The sequence below is a fragment of the Callithrix jacchus genome, chromosome 3 (assembly GCF_049354715.1).
Source record: "Callithrix jacchus isolate 240 chromosome 3, calJac240_pri, whole genome shotgun sequence".
NCBI lineage: Eukaryota > Metazoa > Chordata > Mammalia > Primates > Cebidae > Callithrix > Callithrix jacchus.
The window spans coordinates 55,074,747-55,093,598 of NC_133504.1; the positions used below are offsets into that span (position 1 = coordinate 55,074,747).

The 18,852-nt window shown below is 37.4% G+C and overlaps 1 long non-coding RNA gene across 1 annotated transcript in view; it reads right to left on the reverse strand.

The window, feature by feature from the left end:
• Window positions 1-11,432: 11,432 nt before the first annotated feature.
• LOC118152057 (uncharacterized) overlaps window positions 11,433-18,852 on the reverse strand; it is a 28,986-nt gene continuing 21,566 nt past the window's right edge. Inside the window, exons 3-4 of the long non-coding RNA XR_004740406.3 lie at window positions 12,517-12,925; window positions 11,433-11,566 (exon numbers count right to left, since the gene is read on the reverse strand). This is a non-coding gene — a long non-coding RNA (uncharacterized LOC118152057). The remainder of the gene's footprint in view (window positions 11,567-12,516; window positions 12,926-18,852) is intronic.

Consider the following 18,852-nt stretch of genomic DNA (forward strand, 5'->3'; position numbering starts at 1 on the left):
GTTAAATTTGCTGGCAGAAGTTTAATACTACAGGGAAAAGTATCTCTAGGATTTGTGTTCATAAAAAGAAAATCAGCGACTTAAGTCTGAGATATGGGTCCTTAAAACTTTTGGTTTGAAATATATGGTCATCCACTAAACCAATAATTAAAGCCACCATCATGCCTAAAGTGTCTATGTCAGCTATCAACATTATGTGCAAACTTTTCCTAGCTCAAAGGAATAAATAATAAAGTGGATGCTTTAATATTACTTGGTATTTCCTAGGGAGATAGTCTGTCAGGTTCTTTATACAGAGCAGATGGGCACTACAGTCAAGAGTCCGAAATTTCTCTTATAGAGCATTCAAACTGCTAACCTCAACTGTAAATCTTCCTTCCCACATTCTTTTTGGGCTGCAACTTATTCAGGGTATTAACTTCCCATTTCTGGTTTCCTGCTTTGGGCTCATATCCAGCTTCATTTATCTGCCAGCTCTGTGATCTTGAGTATCTACTTCACCTCTCTAAGCTTAAGATGCCCTCTCCATAAATGAGGTCATAATGCCAACCTCAGATAAAGGGGCAGTGCTATGGTCTAAATGTGTCTGTAAGATTCATGTGATGTGAACTTAATCCTCAGCACGATAGTGGGAAGTGGGGCCTTTTGAGAGGTGTTTAGGTCATGACGACTCTGTCCTCATGAACTAATTTATATTGCTATAAAAAGGGCTTGCTGAGTGAGTTCATGCTCTCTAGTCCTTCCACCTTCTACCATGTCAGGATGTAGCAAGAAGGCCTATGCTGGATGTGCATGGTTTTAGTCATCTACTAGGGATCACGATATCCCCTGTGAATAAGGGGAACTACAGTATATCAGCAATGAACAAGTGTAATTTGACATTTAGAATATATTACCTTTAACATTGTCACCCCAAAGGGAAGTACTTAGCTATAAGTCTAATAACATATGTACAAAATCTATAAAAGGGAACCTGTAAAACTCTGATGAAAGAAATCAAAGAACTAAATAAATGAAATATTCCATGCTCATGAATAGAAGCACTCAATATTGTTAAGATGTCAGCTCTTTCCGACTTGATATATAGATTCAGTGCAATCCCAGTCACGATTTCTAGATGTTAACAAACTAATTCTAAACACTCAGAGTAACCAACACAGTACTGAAGATGAAAAACAAAGCTGGAAGACCGACAATACTCGACTTTAAGCTATAAAGCTATAGTAGTCAAGACAGCATGGTATTGATTAAAGGACAGACAGATAGATCAATGGAACAGAATAAAGACCTCAAAAATATACTTATATAAATATAGTTAAGTGATCTTTTACAGATAATCAAAGGCAATACAATGGAGAAAAGATCGTTTTTGCAACAAATGATACTGGAACAACTGGACATCTACATGGAAAAAAAGAAAAGAACCTAGTCACTGACCTCAACAGTCTTCACAACAAATGATTCAAAATGGATTATTTTTGAGTCATGTATTATTTCCACCTGGGTCTGCAGAAAACTGTATGCAAAGCCATAAATTGCTTGAAGATAATATAGGAGAAAATATAAATAACCTTGGGTTTGACAATGACTTTTTAAATATGACATCAAAGGCACAATCCATGTAAGAATGAATTGATAAGCTATACTTTACTGAAATTAAAATTTTATGTTCTCTGAAAGTCACTGATAAAAGAATAAAAAAGCAAGCCACTGTCTAGGAGGAAAATATTTGTAAAAGACATAAGTGATAAAGAACTGGCTTCTGAAATACATAAAGAACTCTTAAAACTCAATAACAAGAAAATATATAATTCACTTGTAAAAATAAGCAAAGACCTTAAGAGGCGTCTCCCTAAAGAAGATATACAGACATCAAAAAAAGCATATAAAATATGTTTCACGTCACATGTAATAATGCAAAGTGAAACAATAAGATACCCCTACACTTATGAGAATGGCCAATATCCAGAATACTGACAACACAAAGCCGGTGAGGATGTCCAGCAACAGTAACTCTCATTTGCTGCTTGTGGGAATGCAAAATATTAATACTAAACCCACTTTAGACGATAACTTGGCTTTTTCTTGCAAGATAAAACATGATCTTATGATATGATTCAGCAGTCATCTTCCTTGGTGTTTACTAAAACAGTCGAAAACTTATGTTCATGAAAAACTACACATAGATTTTTATAGAAGCTTTATTCACAATTTTCAATACTTGAAAGTGACAAGGATGTCCTTCAGTAGGTGAACAGCAAAAATTTTGATAAATCAGACAATGAAATATTATTTATTGCTAGAAATGACCTATCAAGCCATGAAAAAACCATGGGAGAAACTTAAATACATTTTATTACATGAAAAAAGACAATCCAAAATGGCTATATAATGTATAAGTCCAAGTATACGACATTCTGAAAAAGGGAAAATTTTGAAGACAATAAAAAGATCATTGGTTTCCAGGGATTAGCAGGGAGAGGGGGATGAATAGGCAGAACACAGAGGATCTTTAGTGAAGTGAAAATACCCTGCATGATCCATATTGGTGGATACATGTCACTAAATATTTCTCCAAACCCACAGATGTCCAACACTAAGAGTGAACCCTAATGTAAACAAACAGCTTTGAGTGATAGTGATGTGTAATGTGGATTTATCAGTTGTAACAACTGTAACACTTAGGCGGCAGGCATTGATAGTGGGGGAGGATATGAATGTGTAGGGACATGGGGGAAGTGGGATACCTCTGTGTCTTCCCCTCAATTTTACTGTGAACTAAAATTGCTCTAAAAAATGTGCCTTAAATCAATTCCCTGGGAGTACTGCTCTTCAGAGAATGCTTTCACCATTATGACCACCCCAAGGCACGTTGCCTCACATCTATTTATCTCCTAGTCATTATGATCTCTTTAGCTTCCATTTTGATGTTCAACCAACACTTCAAATTCAATAGGACCATATCTGAATTCGTCACCCCTTCCTGTCCTTCAGACACACTTGGGCCGCTGTTCTCCTCGCTTGGATGATAATGGCCCCTCTGCTTTGACTCATCCACTCACCGCCCAGCCAGTCACAGCCCAGCCAATCCAAGTTATGCTCATTTGTTCTGTTGTTGTGCCTCTTGATTCACGCCTTTCCTTTCTAAACATAGTTTTGCATGTATTTTTCCTATTCTCTCAACAATCAGTCAAGGGATTTTATCCTTATGTTACATATGAACAATCTGAAGCCTTGAAGATTCAGCATATTGCCTGATGAAAACAACTAGTTCAGGGCAGAGTCAGGACTGGCACCCAGAGCCATCTGACTCCAACATCCATGTTCTTTCTATTACAGCAAGGAGTCCCATTAGTACAAGTCCAGGGGGAAGATACCTTCAGTTGTAACAAAAAATATTTAAAATAATTTAATGTACATTAAGTAACAATATACTAGTTAAGACTTAGCCTTTTTTCAATTTATTTTTTATCTTTTGAAATAGATGGATGAAGTCCTATTTGGTGCCAGAATACAATTAATAGCTCCCTACCCCTTGCTATTCTTTCTTTCCAATAAAAAGTGATCAGGCCTCCAGCTCAGAACTTTGGCAGGCAATAAAATCTAGGTAGACTTTACTAATATTATTTTGTTTTTATGGCAAATGACACGGTTTTATTCTATTTTTGGCAAATGACCCTGGTTTTCTTAATGCAGCAATGGTAGTATTATGTAATTTTTTTCAAAAATAAATGCATTTGAATTTTAAAAGTGAGTCAAAAATATATTTGGTAAATAATAAGACACCTGCTACTCAAAATCACAAAAATTATGATGGTAAAATATGAATAGCTGAAATGTGGAAGGTAGAAAGCATAACAAAGTTGTTTTCTGGAATATTGACAACTTTTGGCTTATCAGTGCCACAGTAGTTCTCTGGGAACTCATTTCCTCAATGGCCTTCAAAAGGCTTCCTTCTCACTATAGGCTTATTTATTTCAGGATAAGAAGGCTGTTAGATGTCACGTAGGCCAAACTTCCATTTTTATGGATGAAGATTGAGGCTCAAAGAGAGAAAGTGACTTATTTAACGTCACCCAGAACATCATAACTGTTTAGTGACCAGAGCCTAGGTGTCCTGATCCCTCATCCACACTGTCTCCTTTGGGCCAAACTGCTTGCATCACATACATCCATCACAGACATTCATCATCACATACTCTTCATTCTCATACCCAAAGGAGACTCCAAGCAATCTCTGTCAGATTCAGCAAGAGTATTAAGCACTATTCCCTAAGGCATTTCCTGCATTGTATTTAATTACTTAATTTCTCTCTTATGCCTGTTAAAGAGTATTAGCTAGGTACATCCTGGGAGAGTTGGGAATAATAGTCACTCAGACAATTCTCTTTGGCTTTAATTCTTTTGCAAAGTCCCAATTGGAAAAAACAAATCACAAAGGTAGAGTAATGAAAACAGTATTGTACTGGCATAAGACAGATATATAGGCTAATGGAACGGAATAAAGACACCAGATAAGAACCCACACATATATGGTTAAATAATCTTAGACAAGAGTGTCAAGACTACACAATGGAGAAAGGATAGTTTCATCATCACAGGGTGCTGAGAAAACATGAAGAAGAATAAAATTGTATTCTTATCTTTCATCATACACGATAAGTTACTCAAAATGGATTAAAGACTAAAATATAAGATCTGAAACTATAACACTTCTAGAAGAAAACAAAGAGAAAAGCTTCACAACATTGGTCTTGGCAATGATTTCTTAGACACGACACCAAAAACACAGACAACAAAAGCAAAAATAATGCAAGTGGAACTATAACAAAAGCTTCTGTGCAGCAAGGAAAACAATCAACAGATTGAAAAGACAACCTTCAGAATAGAAAAAAAACCCTGCAAATCATATATCTAAAAAGTTTAATATCCAATATATATATAAAAAGCCCCCATGACTAAATGGCTAAAAAAGTACCCTCCAAATAATCTGATTAAAAAATGGCCAAAGGACTGGAACTGACATTTCCTCAAAGAAAATAAGCAAATGACCAACAGGTATATTAAAAAGATGTTTAACATCACTAAACATCAGGAAAATGCAAATCAAAGTCATGAAGAGATATCACCTCAGTACTTGTAAGGATGACTATTATACCAAAAAACAGGAAGTAGCAAGTGTTGGTGAGGATATGGGGAAATTTAAATTCTTGTACTGTTGGTAAAACTATAAAACGATGCAGCTCTTATCAAAATATAAAATGATGAAGCTGTTAAGAAGCCTCAGCTTCTTCATCTACAAACAACTGAAATGATGAAGCTGTTATGAAGACAGCATGGAGATTCCTCAAAAAACTAAAAATACAACTACACGATTTGGTAATCCCACCTCTGATATTTACTTAAAGAAGTAAGATCTCAAAGAGAGGTTTGCATTTCCATATCGGTTGCAGCTTTATTCATAATAGCCAAGAGGTGGAAACAACCTAAATGTCCATCAAAAGATGAAGGGATAGACAAACGCTGCTACACATACACAGTGGAATGTTGTGCAGCCTTTAAAAAGAAAGAAATCCTCTTGTATGCTGCAACCTGTATACACATGGATGACCCATGAGGAAATTATGCTAAGTGAAGTAAACTAATCACAGAAGGACCGTTACTTCATGATTCCACTTACATGAGCTATATAAAATAGTTAAACTAATAGAACCAGAAAGTAGAATGGTGGTTGCCAGCAGTTGTGGTGAGGGATAAATGTGGAGTTGTTCTTCAACTGTGCTACAGACTGACTAAAATGTGTCCCATAAAATTTGTAAGTTGAAATCATACTGACCCCTACTGGTTGTATTGGAGGCAGGCCCTATAAGGAGGTGATTTAAGTACAGTCATAAGGGCAGAGCTCTGGTCTGATGGGATTAGTGCCATTATCAGAAGAGACACTAGTGTGCTTACTCTCTCTCTTTTTCTTGGAGTCCACAAAAAGAGGTCATGTGAGCAAATGGCAAGATGGAGAATTCCTACAAGCTGGGTAGAGAACCCTTAGAAATTGACCATTCTGGCACCCTGATCTTGGACTTCTAGACTCCAGGAATGTAAGAAAATAAATAGTTGTTGTTTAAACCCTTATTTGAAATGTATTTTGTTATGGCAGCCCAAGCTTACTAATACAAATGGACATAAAGTTTCAGTAATGCAGAATGAAAAAGAAATTAGAGATATGGTGTGCAGAAATACGCATACAGTTAGAAATACAATACTGTAAGCTTAAAAAACTGATACAATCTCACATAATGTGTTTTTACCCCAATAAAAAATGTGATGATAGATATTTCTATTAAGTCTCACATTCTACCAATTTGTTCCTCTTCTTTAAGCCCCTCCTCCTACACATACTCTTTCAAATCATTTCACCTTCTTTGAGCCCAGATTTTGTCAATTATTGGCTTCATTTTATGATATTGCATCTTATTTATTTTGTGTATTTGATTGTATCATTTATTGCAAATTATTTATTGTATCTTCTTAAAAAATTAATTTGAAGTAGTAGAAACAGATGGTATAAAATCCAAAAGATACAAAAGCGTATACAGTTGAAAGTCAGTCTTCTCTCACCTCTGCTCTGTGTCTTCTGGTCACCAGCTTTCTTCTCAGAGACAATCCCTACTTCTTGTATAGTCTTCCAGGTGGAGTCTATGCATAGACAAGGATATATATATATAGATAGATAGATAGACAGACATAGATATGTATACATATTTAAATATATACATACATACACATACATATATGTATATACATATTTGTTTACACAAAGGAGAGTATATTTAACACAATGTCTTGCACCATCCCCTTTTCACTTAGAACTATGCCTTGGAGATTGTTCCATATAAGCACATACAGGTGTACCTCATTCTTTTTAAGACCAGCAATAAAGGACACATTTTTAAAAACAATATAAGTTACGCCTATACTAATAGTTATATGACTAAACCGTGGGTTCAGATCTCAGGTCTATCATTTACTAGCTATGTTACCCTAGGCAAATTGCTTATTCTCTCTGTGACTCCGCTTCTTCATCTATAAAAGAAGGCTAATATTTATTTCCTTGTCATAGGTTTATTAAAAGAAAATAAATTAGCCAATACACATAAAATACTTATAATGCATCTAATGCATAGTAAGTACTCAACCTTTTTCTATCATTATTTATCCAATTCTCTGTTAAAATACACTGAGGATATTTATAATTTTTTGATATCATAAATAATTTTGCAATACATATTTTCATATAAAGTTCTGCACATATGCAAGAATATCTGTAGGATAATCTCTGAAAGTAGATGTTTTCTATGTCAAATGGAGCATGCATTGTATATACTAACACATATTTCTACGCTATGTTCCATAGAGATTGTAATGGTTTATTTTCTTAAGGAGTGATGTGAGGGCCTCTCTCCTCTCATCATCACCATATGACAGCTAAAATATGATACTGCAGCGTAACTCTAATTTCAATTACCTTTTTACATTAAGCATATTTTTATATGTTTAGGAGTCTTGTTTATTTTCTTTTCTCTTTTTTAAAGATTAATTTATTCATGTGCTTCCCTTGTTTTTTATTTCTTTTCTTCATTTAACTACCAAATGATTCTAAAAGATAGGTGGTTAGTGCAGAACGTCTAACTCATTTATCTTTTCACTAAAATTGCAACCTCTGTCTCAGAATTACTTAAAAGCTGCTCTCCTGATTGCTCCTTGTAATCATCTTTTCAGTGAGGATTCTCATTCTTTCCGCAGTATCGAGTTGGCTTGCCCATCCCACTTCCTGGGGCATTCGGGAACTTCTGGGATACACAGTGGCTCTTCCTGGAAGCTCTCCTTTGCTGTTTTTGACCCTCAAAGGTGACCCCACGGGCCTTCTGCAAGTTAAACTTAGGTTTACCATATAATTTTTTATCTAACCCAAGGAGATCTTTTAGAGAGAAAAGGTGCGTTTAATAACCATTCCATGGCAATAACTGTCAAGAGGGTCTGTCTGAAGCTAACTAGGACTTATGCTCACTCTAGTCAAGTCCCTTAACAATTTCCATTAAATATTTTTTTTTTCCCAAAGTATCCAGGACTTTCTTTTTTATAGCAACTGTCACTTATTTCTTGAAGTTGCACTTTGCTAAGAGTGTGTTCATCCAAACACGCTGCTTCCTTGGTGCAACCTGAATCAAGCACGTAATTGTTCGGAATTTTAAAAGTTGTTCTACCAATAAATTTAGGGGTATAAGAAGGAGCATATTTTCCTAAAAACAAAAGCATGCTCATGTCTGAAATAGTAGCTAAAGGGACAGCTTAAGATGAAGCATGTAGTCAGGAAAGATGAGCTGATATCTTGAAGGTGAGTATCCAAGGTATTTCTAGAAGCACAAAATGACCACATCTTTGCAACAGAAGATAATAATAAGTCTAGTTTTGAGCCATCTGAAGATCCTGCCTTGATACTGTGATTGTTCATCTATGAAAGGCCACAAATGTTTTAGATTTTCTTGAACCAAAACACCAGAAGACATTCACCCTTCACCAGACAAGGAGACACTGTTAAAATAAGAGGGTGGAGGGGGCCCACTCACATGTGACACTATAGACACTGAATTTCTCTCTCGGAGAGGCAACCCATCTACCCCACAGAACTGCAAGCTTTCAGGTTGCTTGTGATTGTCATTCAGGTTAAATTTGGGCTGCACCAATCAATCTCTTTTTTATCTCTTTGCACATTCACATGCAAGCCTGGTTTATGGAGGCAGCCTTGTGCTTTTCGTGTACTGGATAAAAGAACTTTTTTGTGGCTAGCTGCTAAAATGTGTCATATAAAGACTGTGCTTATGGAACAGAAATCCAGAAGATTGGAAGGGATTTGCCTCTACAAATAAGTTTGATGTGGGGCAATGCAGGACCTCCTCCTATAAATGTCTGCTTACTCTAATAAAGTTCTTCATAGAGACAGACCTAAAGGCAGGAGAGGGCCAACGGGGACAACTTCAAATACAAATTTGTCTCAAGATACAAGTCGATGTCCCTCTGTAGTTTGGTATAAATCAAAACTCGTATTCATTTGTATATAAGATGAATTTCCCATGCTTTCCACATATGGATTTGTCAGAAGACCAAGGAAGTAGGGCCTGGAAATGAAAGAGCTGAGAGGGAGTTTATTTGATAGGGTTTGCAGTGGATATATACATTGTGAAAAAAACAAAAGGAATAATGGTTGAAAAGAAGGCAGAAAAAAGTTTTGAATGTAAAGTCCAAAGAGGAAGATGAGAATAACATTAGACAGTAAAAACAGCAGCATTGAAAGGTTGTGGACGCGAAACATCAGACGAAAAGATTGATTTTAGATGAATAGTTTGGGAGATGGGGTAAGGGTTGGGGTGGGAAAAGAAGCTCCCCTTTACCAGTGTGTGTTTCATAAAAATGCCTGATGGCTAAAATTTGCCTCATAGGAATAAATACGATTGGAACATCTGAATTCTGTTTGGGATTTTTCTCAGCCTAAGCTACTCCAAATCTAACCTCATGATTTCACAGTGAAAATAGCCACTCTTACTGAAAATCTAGCTTTCTTTTCTTCCAGGCACAAGATCACTGAGGATCACACAGATCTAACTGTTCTACTTATTTTCCTTCTCTCACTTCTAATGCATTTGGTACCTTACTCCATTTAAAAGATGGACTTTAATTTTACCTGTGACTGTCTCAAAAATCTACAATGATTTCTCCAGTTTCCAAGAATAATATTTAAAGTGTTCACCACATTTTCTCCACCTCGAGCCTGGTACAGCACATTGAACCCAGTATACTCTTAGCAGATGTTTATTTTCAAAATTTACAAGATGTGTGGTTTTCAAAGAAAGCCCATAGTACACATGAAAGCATTATAAACTTCTTATTATGTATTGTTCTATTATATTGACGAGGACCAGGAGAAAGACAAAGAGAAAGCTGCACAATTACAGGGGAGAAAGAAACCAAGAATGCCTAGCTCTGACATAGCCTCAGAATGCCATAGCTATCTCACTAGAACATGCTTTTTTCCTATCTGCTGGGCCACTGAAGCAAGCCCAGCATCCTCTGTGTCACTGAGGCACAGAGTCATTTATCATATCTGGGCTTTTCCCAATAAATCTCTGGAGTAAGATGGACTTTGCATAACAATCCATTGCACACCAGAACCAGCCTGAGGTTCCCTTAGGAGTGAGCATAGCTTATTTCTAAGCTATTTCAGTCATAATGGAAAAAAATGTCTGATGGCTAAAATTTGCCTCATAGGAGTAAATATGGTTGGAACATCTGAATTCTGTTTGGGATTCTTACTGATGCACAGTAAGAATGTTTCATAGATGAAGGACAAAATGAAAACCTATAAATCTATAGGGTTAACTCTTTAGATAAAGGGTTATAAAGGGTTAACTCGGTAGTCTTGGGACGTTCCAACCCTGTATATTACAAAAAAAGGATTGGCCTTTGCTGGCTCCTAGGAGATAACCTCAGATTTCATGGAAGATGCTGCCTGACAAGAGTCTCTTTGTAACAGGGGACTTGGTCAACATCAGAGAGTTTATGCTAACAATATGATTTATGATGGGGCCTTGGGCCTTGACTTAGTTACTGTCTCTAGCTTCTCCAGAGGTCAAACTGATATGGTGGGGCCCAATGCCCCCCTCTGGAGAAGCTAGAGACAGTAACTAAGTCATCCCTGTGGATGCTCCATGCTTAAGTGACCAACCCCCATTTAAAACTCTGGACCTCAAGGCTCAGGTGAGCTTCCCTAGTTGGCAATACTCTGTATGTTTTACCACACCTTATTGTTAGGAGAATTGAGTGCTGTCTGAACTTCACTGAAATAACAACTGGAAGCATGTGTCTGGTCTCTCCTGACTCGCTGCCTTATGCACCTCTACCTTTGCCGATTTTAATCTGTGTTTTTCATTTTCATAAGCTGTAACCATGGGTATAATAGTTTATCTGAATTCTGTGAGTCCTTCTCAAAAATCCTTGATCTTATGAGTGACCTGCAGACCACTGATACAGTAACTCTTGGTGATTTATTAAGGAGAAATAAGGGAAATCTTAGAGCACCCAGGAAACCTGAAGGTGGTAAATGGACTTGTGAAATACATTTAGTAATTAGCATTTGTACTGATACTTTATAGTTTGCAACTTGCTCTCTTTTGAACCCTCCAAGACTCTGTGAAGAAACCATTATTCTTATTTTTAGAGATGAGGCTGTACAAGAGAGGTACTGTGTAAGAAATATTTATTCATGTGTATTTTACAACTTCCGAGTGTCAGGAATCCCAGAATGGCATCGCTGGATGGTTTTTGTTCAGTTACTCATGATGTTTTGATCACTGCATCATCATGTAAAGCACTGGTTGGAAATTCAGTCTTTGCTTCCGAGAAGCAAATGGCTGGAGTCCTCATTTCCTTGTTCTCTGAAACTTTCGGTTTCTTGCCACATAAGCTTCTCTACAGAGTTGCCTGAGTATCCTCAAGACAAGGCAGCTGACTTCCCCTAAAGTGAGTAAGAGAGAAGGAATACATGCCTCTAACAGAAGCCTGTTTTTATCACCTAATCTTACAAGTGTCAGCACATTATTTCTGCCATGCACTATTGGCCACAAAGGTGAAACCTTATCCTGGGAGGAAAGGGATGACACAAGGGCTCATTGAGGGTTATCTGGCTGCTTTAGGCACTAGAAATTTAGCTAACAAGTAGAAGATCACATGTGAGTGGCAGAGCCAAGAATGAATTTCTGTCTTCTGATTCCAAATTCCTTGCAAGTTCTTCCGCAACTGACCCATGAGAATTGCTTTTGGCTATAGGGAAAGGGAAGCAGATGACAAGGTAATTTAATACTTACATCAAAATTACAAGTAAATATTATTATCCCATTTTATAGATCATAATAAAGAGATTCAGAAAAGTTAGATTGCTGTAGTTATTCTTTGATAAAGTTGAGGAATAAAACCTAATTTGTAATGATTTCAGATGTATACATATTCTATTATACTAAGTTGCCTTTGTATCATGCCTTAGGAGCAATAGATAAACTAAATCACCCATCTTACGTCTCCATTTCCCTCCTTGTTGTTATTGTTTATTGAATTTGAGATGTTAATGATTATATTATTAAGAAAGAAATAATGTTGCTGATTAAATTATGAGTTAATGCTTTAATGAATGTCCTACATGATTTATGAATTAGTCACACTAGCCTCTCCTTGCCTTGGAATTTCTTTTATCCACTGTGAGGAACTTGTCTATTTCTCTTGCCTTCAGTTACATTGCTTAGAATCTAAAAGGCAATTCTTTTCACATATCCCAACAACAAAACATAATCCAGCTTCAGTATTTGCTTGTCACTATTTTCTTTCTTAAACCTTTGGCCTATGCTTTGCCAAGAATAAGGAGAAGGAGGAGGAGGAAGAATTTTAGTTACTCTTCCAACAATAAATACTTACTTTGCTAAGAGCACATTTATGCCCTGCTTTACTGACGGCTTCTGTTCCTTTTTGCTTACACACCAACTTTCCATTCAATATCAAATTAGATTTTTTTTCTTCTTTTCTTTTCTCTGTTTTTGTTTTTGTTGTTGTTTGTTTGTTTTCATTTTGCGGTAGGGTCTCACTCTGTTCCCCAGGCTGGAGTGCAGTAGTCAGATCATGACTCATTGCAGGCTTGATGAAGCCTTGACCTTCCAGGCTCAAGCTATCCTCCCATCTCAGCCTCCCAAGTAACTGGGACTACAAGCACATGCCTCTATGCTGGGCTAATTTCGGTATTTTTAGTAGAGATGGGATTCCACCATGTTGCTCAAGCTGCTCTTGCACTCCTGATGTCTCAGCTTTCCAAAGACCAATTCGATTTTACCTGCATAATAGGTACAATGTACGTATCAGTAAGTTAATGGAAGTGATGGCAAGTAAGTACAGTTGTGATCAAGTTGTGGACACACAGCTGGCTGGGAATGATTGTAAAATGTCATTGTTTCTGTAACAAATGCTAATTTTCAATTTGTTAAAGTACAGAAATCTAAATGTCTTGGAAACAATGAAATTCTATCATTGTCCAAGTTTTACTCCAACAGTGGTTGTCTGGACACACTCCAGTAAAATTTCAAGGTGTGAATCAATCTAGCTAAAATCAAGTCAGGCTTCTTTTACCTCACTTATAGCCTCAAGCAACTTTTATGTCAAATTATGTTTGGGATCACTCAAGAATAAGTGAATAATCAATCCAAAATACTAAGCCTGATGTCCAAAACAGAGTTAGTCATCCATCCACATAGCTTATATTAATATGCAGTAGATCTCAACTGGCAGAGGCTGACAAGTCCTATTAGGGTAAACTGTAAAATAGAAACAGTTGTCTTTGCAAAGCAAGTGCCTGTGAATCTCCTTGGACCAGCAATTTCAGTGTCAGTGAGAAAACGCCCAGAAAAAGATCAGGAATGGCTTCTGAGATCTAATGTAGTGAGATAGGTTGAGAGGCAACATCATGTGTGGTTATATCACCCTGGCATAGTCACAACATTTAGTAGACAACTTTCATTTATTCTACAAGCAGTTGTTTGCTGTTCAGCTACATATATTTTAGGCACAACTTGTATTAGTTTCCTATTCGCTGCCATGATTAATTATAAGCTAAGTGTCTTAAAACAACACATATATATTATCTTATAATTTCTGGAAATCAGAATTCTGACACAAATCTCATTGGGTTAAAATCAAAGTGTTTTACAGGGTTGTTTCTTTCAGGTGGCTTCAGGGAGAATGATTTCCTTGCCTTTTGCTGCTTCTAGGGGTACCACTTTTCTTCACTCAGAAATTCCTCTCTCCATCTTCAAAGCTAGCAATATTGCATTCATCTATGCCCTTTTTCTGTAGCTACATTTTACTATGGCCTCCTCTTCTGCTCCCCTCTTCCACTTTTAAGGACTCTCGGAATTACGCTGGGCTTACCCATGTAATCTGGGTCCTATTTCAAGGTAATCTGATTAGCAACCTTAATTCCATCTGCAACCATTAACTCCCTTGTGCTATGTAGCCTAATATATTTAGTGGTTCTGGGATTCCAATATTGGCATCTTTAGGGTGAGGAGCACGATTCTGCCTAACATGCTACTTTTGCTTTTGAGATGGCTTGTTATTTAATTTACAAAATAATCACAAAATTTGAAAACTTTTATTGGCGTGCTAGAAACTTTCATCTCACTTTTTCACAAAGGGTATTTTTTCAGTACTTACCACTGATTTGATGAAAGTCTGCCAGATTAAGTTTTAAAATGGAGACGGTAGTCTCTTTCCTGTTACTGAATTTCTGGGACTAATCATTCAGCTTTTGGAATCATAGTTCCTTGCTCCTAACATGAGGGTAATTTTACATTTGTTACTTGTGTCACGGAGTTCTTACATAGGAATGATGAAATAAACACATATATAATATAAGGCAATGTATCTATTAATAATAATGTTGATAATAACAATTAAAATGTTCCCAATTTAACTACCAGTTTCTTGTGTCAGAGCTTCCAGATATTAAATGTTAAAGAAGTTAAAGGCCCACAGAAAAATGTTTTCTACGTTTTTGATATGGTTTGGCTGTGTCCCTACAGAAATCTCATCTTGAATTGTAGTTCCCATAATTTTCACATGTACTGGGATGGACATAGTGGGAGGTAATTTAATCACAGGGCCAGTTACCCTCATGCTGTTCTCATGAGAATGAGTGAGTTCTCATGAGATCTGATGGCTTTATAAAGGGCTCAGGTAATTTCTCCTTGCTGCTGCCATGTAAAAAAGGACATATTTGCTTCCCCTTCTGCCTCTGTAAGTTTCCTGAGACCTCTCCAGCCATGAGGAACTGTGAGTCAATTAAAACTGTTTCCTTTACAAATTACACAGTCTTGGGTATGTCTTTATTGGCAGCATGAGAACAGACTAATACAGTAAATTGGTACTGAGAGTGAGGTGCTGCTGTAAAGATACCCAAAAATGTGGAAGTGACTTTGGAACTGGGTAACAGGCAGAGGCTGAAATAGTTTAGAGGGCTCAAAAGGAGACAGGAAAATGAGGGAAAGTTTGGAACTTTCTAGAGACTTGGTAGGCTCAGAAAACAGGAAGATGTGGGAAAGCTTGGAACTTCCTAGAGATTTGTTGAATGGGTTTGATCAAAATGCTGATAGTCTTATGTACAATGAAGTAAGTCCAGGCTAAGGTGGTCTCAGATGAAGATGAGGAACTTGTTGGGAACTGGAACAAAGGTGATTCTTGCTATGCTTTAGTGAAGAGACTAGTGGCATTTTGCCCCTGCCCTAGAGATCTGTGAAACTTTGAACTTGAGAGATGATTTAGGATATCTGGCAGAAGAAATTTTTAAGTGGAAAATCATTTAAGAGAAAGCAGAGCAGAAAAGTTTGAAAAAATGGCAGCCTGACTACGCAATGAAAAATAAAATCCCGTTTTCTGGGGAGAAATTCAAGCCAGTTGCAGAAATTTGCATAAGTAACAAGTTGCTGAATGTTAACTACCAAGACAATGGGGAAAATGTCTCCAGGGCATATCAGGGACCTTCATGGCATCCCATCCTATCTCAGGCCTGGATGCCTAGGAGGGAAAAATGGTTTCCTGGGTTGGGTCCAGGACCCTCCCTGCTCTATGCAGCCTGGATACATGGTGCCCTGAGTCCCAGTTGCTTCATCTCTGGTTGTGGTTAAAAGGGGATGCCACTGTGCAAGCTGATTTTTAAATTTTAATTTTTTTGTGGAGACAGGGTCTCTCTATGTTGCCCAGGCTGGTCTCAAACACTTGGCAATCCTCTCACCTCAGCCGGTCAAAGTGCTGAGATTACAGGCATGAGCCACCATGTCAGTCCATGTTTTATTTTTAAACAATTTATTTTTGTTTAATTTTGAAACACATAGTTTAATAATACATAATTTTAAATACAACTGTAAAATAAATGTATTTTACTTTAAGCCATTTATTTTAAACAATTACTACATTAATAAAATAATAATTAAGTGATCATTTTTCTTTCACACCATCTTCCTAAGCTTTATTTACTTTATTTCTGAAGTGCCTCTAAGTCACACTTTCTACTCAGCAGGCCTTTGAAGGTAACCTCAAGCTAGTAACCTACCATTGTTCGGTGCCTCTGTACTCCTGGTGGACAGGGGTAGAAGAGCTTGGGGTCAGTGACAGTTAACTTCCTTCTTCCACAGCAAAACTATGGGTGTTATATTTATAGAAATCTCTGGTTGGCAAAAGCTTAATTTTTTTTTCCAGAAAATAATAGTACAATTTTTCAATTGTTCAGGCAATTGAGAGGACACAGTCTACTACTTATTCAAAATTTTCGATTTTCCTCCAATGACTATGTTTTCAGTCTAATCTTTGTTAATTATTACAGGTTACTACACACACACACACACACACACACACACACACACACATATATATATATATATATTTTTTTTTTTTTTTTTTTTGTCGGAGTCTTTCTCTGTTACCCAGACTGAAGGCTGGAATACAATGGTTTGATCATGGCTCACTACAGCCTTGACCTCTTGGGCTCAAGCAATCCTCCCTCCTCAGCCTTCTGAGTAGCTGAGACCACAGCCTACTAATTTTTATTTTTTTGTAAATAAATGGGATTAGATATGAGATTTTGCCATTTTGTTCAGGCTGTTCTCAAACTCTTGAGCTTAAACAATCTTCCCACCTCAGACCACCAAGGTGCTGTGATTGCAGGATTGGACCAGCACACCTGGCCTCAGACTACCAAGGTGCTGTGATTACAGGATTGGACCAGCACACCTGGCCTCAGACTACCAAGGTGCTGGGATTACAGGATTGGACCAGCACACCTGGCCTCAGACTACCAAGGTGCTGTGATTACAGGATTGGACCAGCACACCTGGCCTCAGACTACCAAGGTGCTGTGATTACAGGATTGGACCAGCACACCTGGCCTCAGACTACCAAGGTGCTGTGATTATAGGATTGGACCAGCACACCTGGCCTCAGATTGTAAGGTCATATCTTTATCTTTTCTTTTAGATCTTTTCTTTAATCAGGAAAAGTATGCAAATGATCTTAGGCTGAACTAGGTATTAATTTTGTGATTAATGGGAAATTACTAAGAATACCATCTCCTTTTAGAACTGTGTTTAAAAGTGTGAGTTTCCCTCTGAAATCTACCTCTGTAAGACTAGAGCTTATATCTGTTCTGAGTGAAATCATTGTGACTATAATTTAAATTAATTCTAGTAAGCAAGAAAAATATTACTATATATTGAAATCGGCAGATTTAGTTCTCTCCTACAGCCCTTCCATCTAGAGCAACTCATTTTTCAGCCTTATAATTCTGGGTGTGGACTTCTCATTTCACTGTTACCTCTTACAACATTAGGCTCCAGGGATGCAGAAAAATGTTTTCCCAAATGATTTTCAAACTCAAACCATCCTTCAGTAATTACATTTGTAGATAATGGAAAAGAAACCATTAATGCAGAGTGCTTTTAAATCATATTAATTGCACATGCAAATGCACTGCTAAATTTGGATGCTCAATTAGACAGTTAATTACATTGAAAATGAAAGTGTGCCCTTAAATTGACGGCCATGGGCCCTGGCCCACCTGTGTGCATCCTCTCACTTAAACAAGCAATATTCTCTTTTCTTGATGCAATTGGAAGTAAGGAAAGAAAAATAAGTACCACCTGCAGAGAGTGGAAGATGTGGACAATCATAACTGTCACACAATTTACATCTGTAATGCAGATGGTTTATTTTAAACAACATCCACTGAAGATGAGGCACCCTAGGGATTCCAGGAGTTTTAGCTCCTTCGAAAAACACTTTACTTAAGGAAGAAATGCTGGATTTATACAACTGTTCATTCTTTGAACACTGCATTAGTCTGTTCACATGCTGCTAATAAATACACACCTAAGACTCAGTAATTTATAAAGGAAACAGGTTTAATTTACTCACAGTTCCAAATGGCTGGGAAGGCCTCAAGAAACTTGCAATCATGGCAGAAGGGGAAGCAAATATGTCCTTCTCCACATGGAGGCAGGAAGGAGAAGTACCAAAAAGGGGCAAAGCCCCATTAGATCTCATTAAAACTCACTCACTATTACAAGAACAGCATGAGCGTTACCACCCCTATAGTTAAATTACCTCTCACTGGGTCCCTCCTACAACATGTGAGGATTATGGGGACTATAATACAAGATGAGATTTGGGTGAGGTCACAACCAAATCACATCATTCTGCCTCTGGCCCCTCCCAATTCTTATGTCTTCACATTTCAAAACACAACCAAGCTCTTTCAACAGTCCCTCAAAGTCTTAACATAGTCATTAAAACATTAATACAAAAATCCAAGTTCAAAGTCTCAGAAACAAGGCAAGTTTCTTCCATCTATGAGCCTGTACAACCAAAAGCAAGTTAGTTATTTCCTAGATACAATGTGGGTCCAGGCATTGGGTACGTAAGCCCTTCCAAATGGGAGAAATTGGTCAAAATAAAGGGGTTATAGGCCTCATGCAAGTCCAAAAGCCAATAGGGCAGTCATTAAACTTTTAAGTTCCAAAATGATCTCCTTTGACTCCATGTTTCATATCCAGGTCACACTGATGCAAGAGGTAGGTTCCCACAGCCTTGGGCAGCTCCACCTCTGTCACTTTACAGGGTACCACCCTACTCCTGGCTGCTTTCATGGGCTGGTGTTGAGTGTCTGCAGCTTTTCCAGGTGCATGGTGAAAGCTGTTGATTCTGAGATCTTGCGGA